Source organism: Callithrix jacchus, chromosome 18, assembly GCF_049354715.1.
Source record: "Callithrix jacchus isolate 240 chromosome 18, calJac240_pri, whole genome shotgun sequence".
NCBI classification, from domain to species: Eukaryota; Metazoa; Chordata; class Mammalia; order Primates; family Cebidae; genus Callithrix; species Callithrix jacchus.
Window position 1 is genome coordinate 20,789,044 of NC_133519.1, and position 8,700 is coordinate 20,797,743.

The window sequence follows — 8,700 nt, forward strand, 5'->3', positions numbered from 1 at the left end:
TAGTCTCAGCTACTCAGGAAGCTGAGGCATAAGAATTGCTTTAACCCAAGAGGCAGAGGTTACACTGAGCCAAGATCCTGCCACTGCACTCCAGCCTGGGCAACTCCATCTCAATTAAAAAAAAAAATTCTTTTAATATGCTTTTGAGGGGAGGGAGAAGACAAAGAGAAGTGGATTACAAGGTACAAATATACACTCTAATAGGAGGAATAAATTCAACATTTGATAGCAGAGTAGGATGACTAGACTTAACAAAAATGTATTGTACTTGAGTGATGGACATCCTGAACACTCTAACTTGATCGCTACAAATTGTATATATGTAACAAAATTTTTCATGTACTGAATAAATTTACATAAATTACCAGGCACAGTGGCTCACACCTGTAACCCCAGCACTTTGAGAGGCCAAGGCAGGCAGATCACTTGAGGTTAGAAAATCGAGATCAGCTTAGCCAAAATGGCGAAATCCCATCTCTACTAAAAATACAAAAAATTAGCTGGGTGTGGTGGCAGGCACCTGTATAATCCCAGCTACTGGGGAGGCTGAGGTGGGAGAATCACTTGAACCCCAGAGGAAGCAGAGGTTGCAGTGAGTGAGATCATGCCACTACACTCCAGCCTCCAGCCTGGGCAACAGACTCTGTCTCAAAGAGAAAAAAGAAAAAATAATAAAAAGAAAATATATATTGTATATATAAATATATACATATATGTATACATATACATATTTTTTTCTTTTTTCTTGTTTATACATACATATATATGTGTGTATGCAGCTGAATTTGGTTTGCTCATATTTTGTCAAAGATTTTGGCATCAGTGTTCACAAAGGATACTGATCTATGGTTTTCTTTTCTTGTAGTGCCTTCACCTGGCTGTTATCAGAGTAACGCTGGACTCACAGAATTAGTTAGGGAGTTTACCCTTCTCCTCAGTCTTTGGAAAAGTTTGGGAATAATTGATGTTAGCTCTTCTTTAAATGTTTCTTCTTCACCAGTGAAGCCATCAGGTCCAGGGCTTTTCTTTGTCAAGAGATTTTTGACTACTGATTCAATCTCCTTACTAGATATACGTCTATTCATGTTTTCTATTTCTTTATGATTTAGTCTTGATAGTTCTATGTTTCTAGGAATGTGTCCATTTCATCTAGGTTATACAATTTGTCGGTGTAAAATTGTTCTTAGGCCAGATGCAGTGGCTCACATCTGTAATCTCAACACTTTGGGAGGCCAAGGCAAGTGGATCACTTGAAGTCAGAAGTTCAAGACCAGCCTGGTCAACAAGGTGAAACCCCGTCTCTACTAACAATACAAAAATTAGCTGGGCATAGTGGCGCATGCCTGTAATCCCAGCTACTAGGGAGGCTGAGGCAGGAGAATTGCTTGAACCTGGGAGGCAGGGGTTGCACTGAACCGAGATGGCGCCATTACACTCCAGCCTGGGCAATAAGAGCAAAATTCCATCTCCAAAAAAAATCTTTTTTTTCATAGTACTCTCTTACAATCCTTTTTACTCCTTTAGAATCAGTAATAATGTCCCCACTTCCATTTCTAATTTTAGTGACTTGAGTCTTCTTTCTTTCTTCTTAGGCCATCTAGTTTAAGGCTTGCCCATTTTGTTTCGCTTTTTGAAGAACCAACTTTGCTTTAATTGATTTTCTCTATTATTTTTCTATTTTCTGCTTCATTTATCTCTAATCTTACTTCCTTTTTTCTGCTAGACTTGAGTTTAGTTTGTTCTTCTTTTCCCAGTTCCTTAAGTTGTAAAATTAGGTTGGTTCTTCTTTTTTAAGGTAAGTATTCATAGTTATCAATTTCCCCTTAGCATAGCTTTTGCTGTGTCCCATAAGTTTAGGTATGCTGTATTTTCATTGTCATTCATCTCTATTTTTTAATTTCTCCTGTGATTTCTTTCATGATCCATTGCTTGTGAGTATGTTCATTTCCACAAATTTGTGAATATTCCAGTTTTCCTTCTGTTATTAATTTCTAACTTTATTCCATTGCAGTCAGATGCAGTTTGTTTCTTGGGTTTTTGTTCTCTGCCTAGTATTTGTCTTTTTAAATCTATTAAAACTTAATTTGTGGTCTAACATAGTCTACTCTAGAAAATGTCCATTGTGCACTTGAGAATATGTGTTTTTCTGTTATTGTTGGGTAGGGTGTTTGGTATATTTGTTAGATCTTAGTTGGTTTATTATGTTGTTCAAGTCCTCTGCTTTATTTACTTCTCTTCCGTCTGGCTGTTCTATCCATTTTTGAGAGTGGAGAGCTGAAGTCTCCAGCTATTATTGTAGAACTGTTTTCCCTTCAATTCTGTCCATCATTGTTTTATATATTTTAATGGTTTGTTATTAAGTGAGTAATGTGTATGTCTTAAATCTTCTTGCTGTATTAAACCTTTACTGATATATAATGTGCATCTTTGTTTCTTCTAAACTTTTTATTTAAAATCTATTTTGTATAATATTAGTGCAGCCACCCTGCTCTCTTTTGGTCACTATTCACATGGAATATTCTTTTTCATCCTTTCATTTTCAACCTACTTGTATCTTTGGATCTAAAGCAAATCTCTTGTAAATAACATATAGTTGGATCATGGCTTTTTATCCATTCTGCCAACCTCTGTTTTTATACTCAAGAATTTAATCTGTTTTGCTTGAACCGGGGGGGGGCGGGGGGCAGAGGTTGCAGTGAGCCGAGATGGCACAGCTGCATTCCAGCATGGGTGACAGGAAAATAATCCGTCTCAAAAAGAAAACAAAAATGTAATCTCTTTACACTTGAAGTAATTATGGGTAAGAGAGATTTATTTCTGTCCTTTTGCTATTTGTTTTCTACACAACTTTTTGGTCCCTCATGTTCTACATTACTATTTTTTTGGTTGGTGTTTGGTTGGTTTTTGTTTCTTGGGTTTTTTGGTAATGAAATGTTTAAATTCCTTTCTCATGTCCTGTATCTACTTTCTCTGTGGTTACCATGGGGATTACATTTTACATCCTAAAGTTATCACATTTTAATGTGAATTTATACCAGCTTAACTTCAATAACGCACCAAAGCTCTGATCCTTTACAGCTCTGTCCTTACCCCTTTCAGATACTGATGTCACAGAATTACTTCTTTATACCTGCTGTGTCCAAAAACATAAACTAATAATGTTTCTAATGCATTCATCCCTCAAATTGTGTAGAAAAGTGTGAAGCAGCCCAGTACAGTGACACATGCTGGTAGTCCCAGCTACTTGGAAGGTTGAGGTGGGAGGATAGCTTGGAGCCAGGAGTTCAAAGCTGCAGTGCTGCAATGTAATACGATCACACCTGTGAATAGCCACTGCATCCTGCCTGGGAAAAAGAGTGAGACCCTGCTCAAATAATAATAATAATAATAATAGTAATAATCTGTGAAATAATAAGAAATATAAACAGCCTGAACTTGCCCTTTCAGCCCAAAGATGGAGTCCCCAAAAGGACCTCAGTTGTCATCAATCCCCTCCTAGGGAGTTTCATTACCCAGGGAAGATGGACTCTCACCAAAGGGGAGGATGCTAAAGTGACACCACACCCAGACAGATTTTGTCATCATCTGTTCTCCTGAGGGCCAATTCGTCTTTCCAAAAAAATCATTACTCTCGAGTAATGAAGAGGGTATATAAGCTTCTAAATCTCACTGGGTGTATTAGTCTATTTCCACACTGCTAATAAAGACATACCTGAGACTGGTTAATTTATAAATTACCAGTTATGTGCACAGGGACATCATGGGAAAGAAAAGTGAACACCTCCAAACCCTATGATACGGTTTGGCTGTATCCCCACCTAAATATCATCTTGTATTACATATAGCTCCCATAATTCCCACATGTTGAATTGTGGGGCCGGTTTCCTCAGTACTGTTCTCATGGTAGTGAGTAAGTCTCACAAGATCTGATGGTTTTATAACTGTGAGCCGGGCACAGTGGCTCACGCCAGTAATCTCAGCACTTTGGGAGGCTTAGGCAGGTGGATCACAAGGTCAGGAGTGTTCAAGACCAGCCGGCCAAGATGATGAAATCCCACCTCTACTAAAAATACAAAAATTAGCCAGGCATGGTGGCAGCTGCCTATAATCCCAGCAACTCGGGAGGCTGAGGCAGGAGACTCTCTCGAACCCAGGGACCAGAAGTTGCAGTGAACCAAGATGGTGCTACTATATTCCAACCTGGGTGACAGAGTGAGACTCCATCTCAGAAAAAAAAAAAACATGGACTCACCATTCACATGGCTGGGGAGGCCTCACAATCATGGCAGAAGGTGAAAGGCATGTCTTACATGGTGGCAGACAAGAGAGAAGCATTAAAACCAAGTGAAAGGGGTTTCCACTTATAAAACCATCAGATCTCGTGAGACTACCATGAGAAAAGTACTGAGAAAACCGCCCCTACAATTCAACATGTGGGAATTATGGGAGCTATAATACAAGATGATATTTGGGTGGGGATACAGCCAAACCATATCATAGGGTTTGGAGGTGTTCACTATTCTTTCCCATGATGCCCCTGTGCACATAACAAATTTGTCTACTTTTGCTCCTGTTTAAAATATATATATGTGCAGCTGGGCACGATGGCTCACAGTGGTAATCCTGGCACTTTGGGAGGCCGAGGTGGGTGGATCAGAAGGTCGAGAGATCGAGACCATGCTGGCCAACATAGTGAAACCCTGTCTCTACTAAAAAATTAGCTGGGTGTGGTGGCACATGCCTGTAGTTCCAGCTACTCAGGAGGCTGAGACAGGAGAATTGCTTAAACCTGGGAGGCAGAGGGTGCAGTGAACCGAGATTGTGCCACCTCACTCCAGCCTGGCACCTGGCAACAGAGCAAGACTCTGTCTTAAAAAATAATAGTATATATATATACATGCATATATATATTTAAATAGATAGATAGATACTCTGCTCCCAGTTTCTGGCACAGAACTCCTAAAAGCCTTGTAAATAAGAGTACTAAGAGAATGTTTTGTTCTAATATTTGGTCTCTCACCCTCGTCTCTGACACAGAGCTCCTAAATCTTTTGGAATTTCCTGGGTGATAAGAGTGTCTTTTGTTCTAATAAATGACTCGTGATGGGCTCCTGGAAGGGAGTTGATCACCAGAAAGAGAAAGCCATGATTAGAAGCTTGAAACCGAGGCCACGTGTGATGACTCACACCTGTAACCCCAACACTTCGAAAGGCTGGGGCAAGAGGATCAGCTGAGTCCAGGAGTTTGAAACCAGCCTGGGTAACATAGTGAGACCCTGTCTCACAAAAAATGAACAAATAAATAAGCCAGGCATGGCATGTACCTGTAGTCCCAGCTGAAGTGGAAGGATTTCATGAGCCTGGGAGGTCAAGGCTGCAGTGAGTCGTGATCATGTCACTGCATTCCAACCTGGGCAACAGAGATTATGCCTTGTCCCCCTTTTTCCCACCCACAGAAAAAGAAGCTTAGAATCTTCAGATCTTCAATCCCTCTAGAGAGGGGACAAGGGCTGGAAATAGGGTTAATATCAATTGATCATACCCACATGGTAAAGCCTTCATAAAAATCCCAAAAGTAAGGAGTTCAGAGAGCATCTGGGTTGGTAAACACATCCACAGGTGGGAGGATGGAGTGTCCCAACTCTATAGGGACAGAAGCTCCTGTGCTCTGTACCCTTCTAAGCCTTGCCCTATATACCTCTACATCTAGCTGTTCATTTGTATCTTTTAAAATATCCTTCATAATAAATTGTCAATATTTAGTAAACTGTTTTCCTGTGTTCTGTGAGCCACTCTAGCAAATTATCAAACCCAAGAAGGGGCTCATAGGATCCTCCGATTTATAGCCAAGTCAAACTGAAATTGTGGGTAACCTAGGGACCTACCACTTGCCGTTGGCATCTGAAGTGGGTGGCAGTCTTGTGGGACTAAGCTCTTAGCCTGTAGGGTCTGCATTAACTCTGGTTAGTGTCAGAACTGAACTAATTGTAGGACAGTTGGCTGGGGTCAGAGAATTGGCTGGTGTGGGAAAAAAACACACACATCTGGTCACAGAAGCATTGGGAGTGGTGTAAGTATAAAAGAAAAAAACATTGTGAGTTTTCTAAAGGCAAAAACAAAATATATTCACAGTATTTGAATCATTTGCTTACATGTACATCTTTCCTGGCCACCTCTGACTGTCCTCCCTCCTCCTGCACTCTGAGTCAGGAAACATGTCTTAATTTTCTTTACATCTGCCCCTCAGAACTTAGAGCAATGCATGGCACACTGATTCTTCAGCAAAAGTGACCCCAGTTGTTTTTTAATGAGTGAATAAAATTGAATTGGAATAGACTTTCAAAAAGCTTCAAGAATACAATATAATAAAAACTAAGCTGAGTGTGGTGGCTTATGCCTCTAATCCCAGCACTTTGAAAGGCCGAGGCAGGTAGATCACTTGAGGCAAGGAGTTCGAGACCAGCTTGGCCAACATGGCAAAACACAGTCTCTCCTAAAAATACAAAAATGAGCCAGGTGTGGCTGCACATGCCTGTAATCCCAGCCATTCAGAAGGCTGAGGCACAAGAATCACTTGAACCTAGGAGGCAGAGGTTGCAGTAAGCTGAGATTACACTACTGCACTCCAGCCTGGGCAGCAGAGCAAGACCTTGTCTCGAAAAATAATACCAATAACTAACGTATATCAAGCAGTTACTATGAGCAAGCCACTCTTTTAAAGGTTACACGTTATTATATTTAATTTTTATGAAAACCACATGTGGACTTTACTAGTCTTATCTATAGTTTACAGATAAGGAAACTGAGACTCTGATACATGAAAATTTTTTCAAGGGTCAGATTAATTTAGAAAGCTAGGATTTGGACTAATTCCATCTATTTCCAGAGCACAGACCTTTAACAACTTCACTCTCTGGATGTAGGGCATGATGAAAACGATGACGGGTGAAAACTGTCCCAGCTCAGAGATCTCTGTGGTCAGCCAAGGCGGCAGGGAGAATTAAGGTAAAGCCACCTTCTCTGAGAGGTCCTCCCTAACATTCTTTGCTGGTTTGGGGGTTGCTCTCCTGTGTTTCCATAGCTCCCCAGAAACCTCTCATGTGAGACTTTATCACCTTGCACCTGAAGGGCCCCTGGGCTCCACCACCTGCAGCTTTAGAATTGGGTTCATCTGTCTTCTCTATCACTTCTCTATCACCGTATTCCCAGCACTAGCCCTAGAACTAGTACACACTCAATAAATATTGTTGGTAATACATAAAGGAATATATAAGAGAGAAAAGAAAGTTCACCTCTCCCTCCCACCGTTAGTCTGTCACTCCCAGCCAACAGTGTCTGGCACACAAAAGGTGAGTGTCACATACAGGGAAACTCCAACCAGAGGTAAAAACGTACTCTGGTTTCCTGTCGTCTTCTCTCGTTGGAAGAAGGACATCTGATAGTGAAGAGGGGCAGAGACATCTGTGTTTCAGGATAGGGAATGGGGACAAGGGGTAAGAGAGAAGACAGGAAAGAACAGATGGCAGAAAACACCCTAAGAAGATAGAACTAGAGAAAAAAGTTTCTAGAGAGAATACTAACAATCTCTTTTTTTTCTTTTTCTCTTTTTTTTTTTTTTAAGTTGGAGTTTCACTCTTTGTTGCCCAGGCTGGAGTGCAATGGAGCAATCTCGGCTCACTGCAACTTCTGCCTCCTGGGTTCAAGTGATTCTCCTGCCTCAGTCTCCCAAGTAGCTGGGATTACAGGCATACACTACCATGCCCGGCTAATTCTGTATTTTTAGTAGAGACAGGGTTTCTCCATGTTGGTCAGACTGGCCTTGAACTCCCGACCTCAGGTGATCCATCCACCTTGGCCTCCCAGAGTGCTGGGATTACAGGCCTGAGCCACTGTGCCCAGCAACAATTTCTAACCCAGGTCCAAATAGATCTGATTTAAAAAAAGTAACCCTCCCAGACATTTTTTAAGCAAGTTTCTTCCCCTTCCTCTTTCCCTTCTTCTTCCCTTTCCTCTTCTTCTAATTCCTGTAAGGCCTAAGAACTTTAAACTTCATTTTCTAGCCAGTGAGAAGTAACTTAACACTTAGAATGGGGAAGAATTGGAAGGGCTTGTCATAATCCAAATTTGCATTGTAGAGGAAACACAATAAAATGCCTAAGATTTAGTCATGGGTAAGAACTGATGCCATCCCCATCCTATCTGTACCAATGACAGATTGGGGATGATTTGGCCACATGGCTCCTTCTGAATAAGCAGCTGCAGATGGGAGCCCAGGATGGTTAAGCCACTGCCCAAAGAGTCACCATCATCACATGCCAGCCCGTTCTTCCCTAAGGAGAATGCCCCAATCACTAAGGTTAGAATGTACTAGATAAAGATATTGGGTATATCTCCTTCTTCTTTGGTGCATCCCCCCAAAAACAGACTCTTCTTCTTTTGGGTCTTCAGGTTGAGGATACAAATTGATCAGTCCGTATGGGTGAGTTAGGGGTTAGGATAAAATGCTTCCTTTCTCCTTGCCCTGCATTCCTCTGGCTATTTTAAGGCCTACCTGAAGGGGAAGTAGAGATGGCATGCTTATCAGGATTCCTGAGTCCTAATAGTCCAAGCACATATATGGTTGAAAAGTACAATCAGCCAGAGCAATACACAGACTTTTGAAATTTCCTACAGGAAAGGAATTCACAGAAACACCAAGCC